Raw genomic sequence first — 8,407 nt, 5'->3', positions numbered from 1 at the left:
AAAAGGCCTTAAAAACAGAGGCAAGGAGAAGGAATTAGAAATTCTGAATAGGGGAGCAGGGTCCAGCAGCCAGCTTGTCCCACCTGCTGGAGGTGAAGGTCATGGCCTCCTCCTTCTCCCTTGTGGGGAGCCCTAGAATCAGCCAGGGCCGTATTCCAGAAATGGCAGAATGCTTCCCGAACAAAACAGGGACAAACATTACCGGCGAGACTGGGCCAGAGAAGACAGTGGGAATCTCAGCATTGCGGTCTGGAGGCCCTGGACTCTACGGCCCAGAAATCAATGCGCTCGTGGGGGGAGCCTCCACTTCAGAGGAGTACGGCATTGATTTTGGGTGAGCCGGGCCACAGATACATCAGGGGGGCCTGACGGATCTCATGGCTGTGAGCCTGCCGCAGCCGGCCGGCCGGCCAGGAACATCTGATTCCTAGCAGCTAATGAATCGGGGGTCAATAGGCAATCAGACTGGAGAGAGTCCCTTCTCACCCCAAAGCCTCACTCTAGGCCCGAGTCGGGAGGACAGCAGCCCCCAGGGCACCTGAGGATGTGGAACCTCCCAGGCCCAGCGTGGGTCCCTGTGGAGGCTGCGGAGGGGAGCAGGGAGGGGCTCCCCACCCCCATGCACACCCTCCGCTTGCCCTTGAGCGTCTGGGGAAGAGGAGCATCACGGAGAGGGCCCGAGACCGTGGTGGCTGCGCTCCCTCTACTCTCCCCACCCAGAATCCGGGGCGGCCCCTGCAAGGAGGGCGCACTGGCTGCATTCGGGGAGTCCTGAGAAACAGTGAGGAGGAGAAGGGGTGGGGCACGCGAGCAAAGGCAGAGAGCCAGCGGCGCTGGATCTGGGCGCCAGAGCTTGAGGGGTGGCCTGGGCCTCAGGGAGCGCGGGGGTCCATGAAGACAGCAAGGCCAGGGACCCCTCTTAGAAGAGCATCCCGTGGGCCGGGACGTCAGGCCCACGTTGCTCCCCATGGTTCCTGGCGCCTTTCTCTGCAGGGTGGGGGAGACGGCGGCGGGGGACGGCGGACTAAGGCAGGGGGCTCTCCTCCCTTCCTCCGTGGCGGACGGCCCAGAGATGCTCACTCCTGGTTCCACTTCCCCCCTCTGCTACCCGAGGGAAGCGGGCCGGGCCTGTCATGGCTCTAGGGTGCCAAGCTCCAGAAACCAACAGCGGCCGGTGGGGGCAGAGGGGCACCGTCCCGCAAGGTGTGGAGGGGCTCTCAGACCCAAAGGAAAAGACAAAACACTAGTTTAAAAGGGCGGAGGGGAGGTACTTGGGGAGCGAGAGCCTGCCTGGAGAGTCTCAGTTGGCAACCCAGCTCCAGCCCTTCTTCTTCGCTGGGAGAGAGCGATTCCTAATGACTGAGCTCTGGTCATGTCCCCTCCCATTGGCCAGGAAAGGGGCAGGGGCAAAGAATAGGAGAACCTCATTGGCTGAATTTGAGTCACTATCTCACCCATTGGCTGAGCACCTTGATTGACAGTCCTACCCAGAGTGCCCCCAATGAGGGGGCCAGAAAGGTCCTTCACCAGAAGTGAAACAGGGGGTCTTCCGGGAAATGGATGTGATAGGCAGCAAGGAGAGCAACAGATGGCCATTACAAGGGTCAGTGATACTCTAGCCCAGGAAAGATTCTTCCCCTAAGAATCCCAGTTGACTCTGCGTCTACTCGAGACTGGACGTGGTCCAGCACCCATCCATGTCCTGACCAAGGAGGGAAAAAGGCCAGGAGGAACGGCTGCTGCTGGGGCTACATTATGAGGCCCTGTGCAGAGCGGTGAGCTTGAGTGGGGAGCCCCGTGACCTCATCGCCTCACAAACGAGTCAGACTGCAAAGCTCCTGGTGGTAAATCGCCGTGCCCCACGGATTCTTGGGGGCAGAATGGGAGCACAAGTGGGGGGTGGAATTCAGGAAATAAATGAAGGAGGAAGAAGAAGAAAGGCAAAAGAAGGAGCAGGTGTCAAGGAACCATCATGCTAAAGCAAGAAATCAAGGCCTGGGATATTGGCATCCAAGCAGCAGGCTTGTCCCTCTCGCCGCCAGCACCTCCCCTCCTCACCACTGGGCTTTCTCCAACCCCCGCCTTCTTTCACCATGTGGTCACAGGCACATACAGGGACTGAAACATAGAGACCCGATGTCATTGGGAACCATGGCATCACTGGTGGATGTCCCTGATGTACTTTGGGAAGGGAGAGGTTGGCAAATCCACAGCTGTATGTATCCTGGATAACACAATGGAATTTTCTGGCTACCGTCTACTCGTCTTCCACCCTTTACCGGGCATCTTATTACACAAGGGCCAAAGTCAGAAAAAGCAGGACTAATTTCCCATTTACCGAGCACCTACTAAGGGCCACATGCTTTTCCCTACATTCTCTCTTAAGCTTCAGAGTAACCTTGAAGAGGTGAGCATGTTGTCTCCATTTTGCAAATGAAGACACTGAAGCTCAGGAAGATGAGCTGGGATTTGAACCCATGTGAGGCAAATACCAAACACCTGGTGGGAAGGAGCATGAGTATGGAGCAGAGGCGGCTGCCAGGGAGCCCACCTGTGCTGGCACCAGGACAGGTAGCGCTTGGTGGCCTGGCCTCTGCTTTGTCTTCTGGGCACAGGGTCCCTGCCATCTGGAAACCTGGCCCTGCTAAGGTATGGCCTCACTTAACCAAAGTTTGTAAAAGGGCACCCTGAGAGAAGAAACAGTCTTATCTCACCAGAGCCTTGCTAAAATCCCAATAAGCCCGTTGTGAGCTTGCGATTGAAGTGCGATTTTGGCATCTCTCCTCTGGTGTGGAAAGAGATTACACTGAGTCATATTTCAAAAAGGCACGGCTGACACAGTATAATCTCTGGTCTTAACTCCCCCTGACCTTGAGCGAGCAGCAATAAAGCAGAGGGGCGGCACCGGGTGGGAACAGAGATACGGACAATCAGGAGCTTCTCCCAGCTGCCAGGAGAACAGGAGAATCTCATCAGGCCCGGCTGGGACAGCGATGTCACTGCAGGGGCAGCCCCTGAATCTGGTCAGAGGCGGGGTTTTAGCATCTCCTCTCCCACTGGCCAAGTCAGGAACAAGGCTCTCAGGGACTGAGGTCCAGCGTCACCTTCTTAGGAACACATCACGGCCCCTGTCTGAGCACCTCACTGATTCAAACCCCAAAGGACTCACCACGACTTCCCCTCCTCTTCCCCACCCCTTTCTCTTTTCCAGGGACAATAATGAAGCTGAAACTATCTCCGGAAAAGGCATCGATCTGTTTATCTATCACTTGCTAATCAAAAGTTTCCTGCCTCCTGTTAAAATACCAATGATTTCCTTTGCAGAATCAAACAGGTCTGTTCTCAGAGACTGAGCGTGTCAGTGAAGACAGTTTAATTACTGCCTCTGAAGCTCCCAGCCTGAATAGCAATCTTTCCACAGTTACATGATGGACACACATTGAGGGAAGAATTAAATCAAAAAGCAGGAACTGATTAATTGCAGAACCAACTAATCATGCAGAATCGGGCTTCCCTGTAATACATGCCATCCCTTCCCAGGTCCCACACATCCCGGAGCAGCCAGCCCTGGGAATGCCGGCTCAGCCCCGGGGACTGTTACAGAGAGTCCCTCTGACGCATAATAAAGCAGTGGGTTAGACTGTGGGCTTTGGAGTCAAAGGCAGCACTTCTCGTTCTGGCCATTGACTGTCTGGGAGCCTCAGTTTTCCTACAGTAAAATGGGGATAATAAATATCCATATAAAAGGCTGCTGTGAAGGTTAAATCAAATAAAACAGGCAAAGCCTTGATCAGAGTGAGAGGTCCATTAATGGCAGCTATTATTCTTATCATCGTATAATCATAAGCATGCGTTTACACTTGATTATGTAACATTTATATAAAATATACTTATAGATTTTTATAATACTAGAGTGTTGTCATAAAATATAGTAAGCAGACCGTCTCCTTTATGCATCGTTATACGCTGGTGCGGAGAACGGTGCTGCCCATAGCAGCGTTAAGTGAATATAGAGAACGAATTACTGTGGGAGGAGCATGGGAGTGCACACAAGCTCTTCCCTTCCCGCCTGACTCTTCGACGAAAAGATGCCATAAGCGCGGTCACTTACAAGGATGCTGGACCCTCCCTCGCCCCTCTCTGTCACCTCCAAGTGGCTGCCTTGCCAGGACTGCCAGGCCCAAGCTGTCCTGCAGAGAAAGGTGAGAACCCCCTCACCAATGGCCCATGGAAGGGGCACGGCTGGTGTGGTGGTGGTTTCCTCCCTCCCGCACTGCCGAATGGAACAGAGGACTACTTACTATATGATACCATTTGTGGAAAGGAATATATACAAAAATAAATGTTAGATTTTCTATTTCTCAGAGAAAAATAACATCTTTATTAAGCTAAACAAAAACAACCCCTTCTTCGGTCTAGAAAACATTCAGGCCCAAGGCCCCCACATTGCTCCATCCCCACCCCCACCTTTTCATTTCTCTCTCACAAAGACGTGCGTGCACACCCACAGCTCCCTTCCTGTTCTGATAATCTCCCACCTTCCCATGTGGATGGAAACTGGGTTTCCCCTGCTATTCATCACCCACAAACTGATGCTATGCTGGGCTCCCCCGTCAGGGGACCAGCTGGAAGCCATGTCCCCGAATCGCTGACTCTCGCCTTTCCTTGTCAGTGACACGAGGAAGCATCAGATTGCCAGGAGCGGGGTCTGGTTCAGCCTTGGTGGAGTGGGGCAGGGCGGGGGGGGGGGGGAGCTTTCTGTGATGGGCCCACCAACAGGCTCATCCTTGTGGCAGCTTCCTGTCCCTCCATCCTGCCCCAGGATCATGAGTGACGTCTGTAGGAGAGAAAAGGAAGGCTCTCCAGCTGTCCCATCTCTCCCAAGGCACTTGCTGCCAGTGCCCAAGGCACAGGGGACCTCTCCCATGGATGCTCCTTGAAGCAAACTGCAGCCAGAGGGACACTGAGACGCAAGTGGCATGTCCCCCCCTCCCACTGAAACCAGATACACTGTTCTTTAAGGTCTTTGCCCCCCAAAATGACAAAGCCCCCACATGTAAGAATAAGGGAGAAGACTTTTTCCTGGGACTCTACTAGGAGAGATTAAAATGATGCCACACAGCTCAACAAAGGTGCACTGAACGCCAGGCCCATACGTGCACACACAGACACGTCTGTGTACATACATGCAGTGGTGACTAAGACAGGTCCCTACCCTCAGGGAGCTCGGAGTCCCCTGGGGGAGCAGACCACACAACAGACAGTTAAAACATGTTACGAGGACTCCAGGGTGGGGGAAGGCCAGCGTGTCGTGACACAGAGAAGGAGGTGGCACTTGGCCAGGGGACCTCACGGCATGCAGGGGTGGAGTTTAGGCAGGGCCAGATCACCCAGGGCCTGGTGACCCTGTTGAGGAGCTCCCCCAGAGGGCAATGGGGAGCCACTGAACACACCCTGATGTGACCCTCCTGACACCAAACTGTGGCCACAGTGTGGGTATTTGAGAAATGACCCCAGGAGGACGATGGCAGCAGCTCACCAACCTGTCCGTGACTGACCTAACCCAGCAGCTTGGTGGGAGCTTGCACTGGGCCCCCTGCTGTTCTCCTTGGCCCCCATTTCTCTGCACCCCTCTTGGCCTCTGTCCTCTCTCTCCCTCTCTCTCTCTCTCTCAGCCCCCTTCCTCTTGGTCTGTCTGTCCACTACCACTTCCGTTCTCATTTTCTCTGCTCTCTCCCTCTCCACCCTCTTCATTTCTGCCACTGCTCATTTCTCAGCCTCCCTGGCTCCCACATCATGCTCTCTGCACCTCCCGCAGCCACAAATGCAGAGTGCTGGACATCATTTTTTTGTGTGGGTTTTTCCCCACTGTTAGCACACACACAATTCCCACCCAGCTCATCATGCGACTGTGACCTTTCCGATATTCACTATCAATTAAAGGAACAAATGCCCTTCTCCGAGCGTGGAGCGTGCTCTGAGCAGCACGGAGACCTCTCCAGCCACAGAACACAAAAGGGCCTTTTACACTGGCTGCTCTCCCCACACCTCTGCGCAGACTGCGTGGGTGGGTGGGAGGCCCACGGGGCAGACACACAGAAACAAACGTGGCTGGGAGCTGCTCAGAAGTCACTTGGCTGCTGGACAGCACCCGCTGCACATCCTTAGGCCCTCCCAACAGCGCTCACGGAGGGTCAGAGGAAACGTGGGTGCCCTCAGCTTCGTTCATTTCTTTCTGCCTCACCAGACACACGCCCCCTCCTCGCCTCCTGTTGGCCTGTCCCTGGACACACGCAAATGTCAGTCCCAGAGAGGAGCAGCTTTCTGGGGCCCAAACTCTGGCACCTTGGAAAAAGGAAGGTTTACACACGGATTTTTTTTTTTTTTTTTTTTTTTACAGAAGGTCATCTCTCACGGAGCTGCGCTCTGACTCAGTCCACATTGTGCAAGCCACACTTCCTCGCCTTTGCTTTCCATCCCTCCACCTCCTGTCTCTCCTCACCTCCTTCCTCCCCGTCTTTGTCACTCAGTTCTAAAAACACACAGCTCTCCCAGGACATGGGTCCCACAGGAGCCGAACAAAAGGCCTGAGTTCAGTGCTGTGCAGAGGCACGTGGTGGCCCCCCGGAGACCCAGCTCTCTCTGGTCTGTAGGCAGGGACTGGGCCCACCCACTGCTCTGCCTGAGAGAGTGGGTCCCGCAGGTAGCAGGGACAGGGCTGGGTGGGGCACAGAGCACGCTGCCTAGGGTGGAAGCCAGAGTTCCAGGTAGGTGGTAGCCTCAGAGAAACGGCCCATCTGTGTGCCCAGCCCTTTCCCACAGCTGCATCCCTAGCTCCTCATCCCAGATTCCCTCGAGCTCCAGGCCCAACCAACAGCCCAGGAAGAAACCCTGCAGACAGCACCCCGACCCGCATTGCCGTCCCAGCCACCGGTAATGCTGCTTAGGGAGGGTGTGGCTGGCTGGGCTAACCACACCTATCAGGGCACGTCTGGGAACCAGGCTGTGAGCATCAGAGGCTCCCATTCGTGCACACGGCATTGGGCATGGTGGTTGCCTGTGTGCGGTTCCCATTCCTAGAGCAGTGTGCCCACCAGCATTCAGAATAAGAGTGGGCAGGCCCTCCTGCAGGGGTTAAAGAAAGGAGGGTGATACAGAGAGGTGAGGAAAGGGAGAAGTGGGAGGGAAAACTCAACTTCCTGCCCCAAATTGTTAGCCCCTCTGACCTTGGAGTCTGAAATGTTGTGAGCTGCTGCCCAAGTTGGGCCATATTATTCACTCCTGACCATAAATGGATTCTGAATAAGCCGCCCCACAGACAACCTTGAGCCAGAATTTCTTCCTGTGCCCTGTGAGGCCACAGCAGCTTGGGGCTCAGGGTGCTCATCCCCATCTGTCCCTGCCATTCCTTGCCAGCTGTTAGGAAAACCAGTTCCACCCAGGCCTTCAATAGCTGCTCTCTAGGAAGACTCAAGGCTCCCTTCCCGTGCTGGGCTCAGGTCCCCCAGAAGGCCAGCCTGCCCGGCTCCAAACCTCCTTCCTCAGCATCAGCTCCCCAGGCCTTTCCTCCAGGCCGAGGTGCACTCTAGTGACACCATAAGGCGGTGCATGGGCACTGCAGAGAGAAAGGCCCCAGCTGCGTTAGGAGGACGGCTCAAAGCTGGCACAGGGCGCCTAAGGGACACACACTCATTCAGAAGAAATGATGTATGGTTGATGGGCTGGCTGAAGTGGCACCGCCCCTCTGCCTGGCCACATCCACCTCCCAAGAGCCTTTGTTCATTTAAAATATAACCTAATTTGGGGGGCTTGCAATGGGAAAGGGACCCCAGAAAGCCTCTGCTCCATTCCCCCGCCTAAGGGCATGGTTTTCTGTCCTAAGGCACCCATTGTCTCATCCGCCCTTTGTAACGCCTGGGTCTCCCGCTGCAAGGGCGTCTCCTCAAACTCTGAGGAGGGTCAAAGCCGGTCGCATCTCCCACTCTGAAAGGCTTCAACCGCTGTGGCTCCATTGGGAAGGAAAGTTCCCAGGGACAGATTAATATTCTCTTGGTCAAATCTCTTCCCCCCAGAAGATTCTAAGACCTATTCACAGGAGATGCCACACAAGGCAGATGCCTCCTTTCCAAGGACAGCATGGAGCCGCTTTCTTCGGCTGGTGCACCTGAAACCTTTGCCCGCCAGTCACACGAAGCTCTAGCCAGGAGTCACCTTCCCAGCAGTCGCCTCCTTAAAACCCCTTCAAATGTATCGTGGGATTGGTGCTCAGATCCTTCTAGTCACTGGTCAACAGTGGGATCGACAGGCTGAGCTGAGGAGGAGCCCGCAGGGCGTAACTCGGCAAACGCAGACCTGCTGCAGTTGAAGTGGGAGGTGGGGCCAGGGTGAGGGCAACAATGTATAGCCA

The sequence above is a fragment of the Desmodus rotundus genome, chromosome 12, assembly GCF_022682495.2.
Source record: "Desmodus rotundus isolate HL8 chromosome 12, HLdesRot8A.1, whole genome shotgun sequence".
In the NCBI taxonomy this organism is placed as follows: domain Eukaryota; kingdom Metazoa; phylum Chordata; class Mammalia; order Chiroptera; family Phyllostomidae; genus Desmodus; species Desmodus rotundus.
This window is presented reverse-complemented; position numbering follows the sequence as displayed.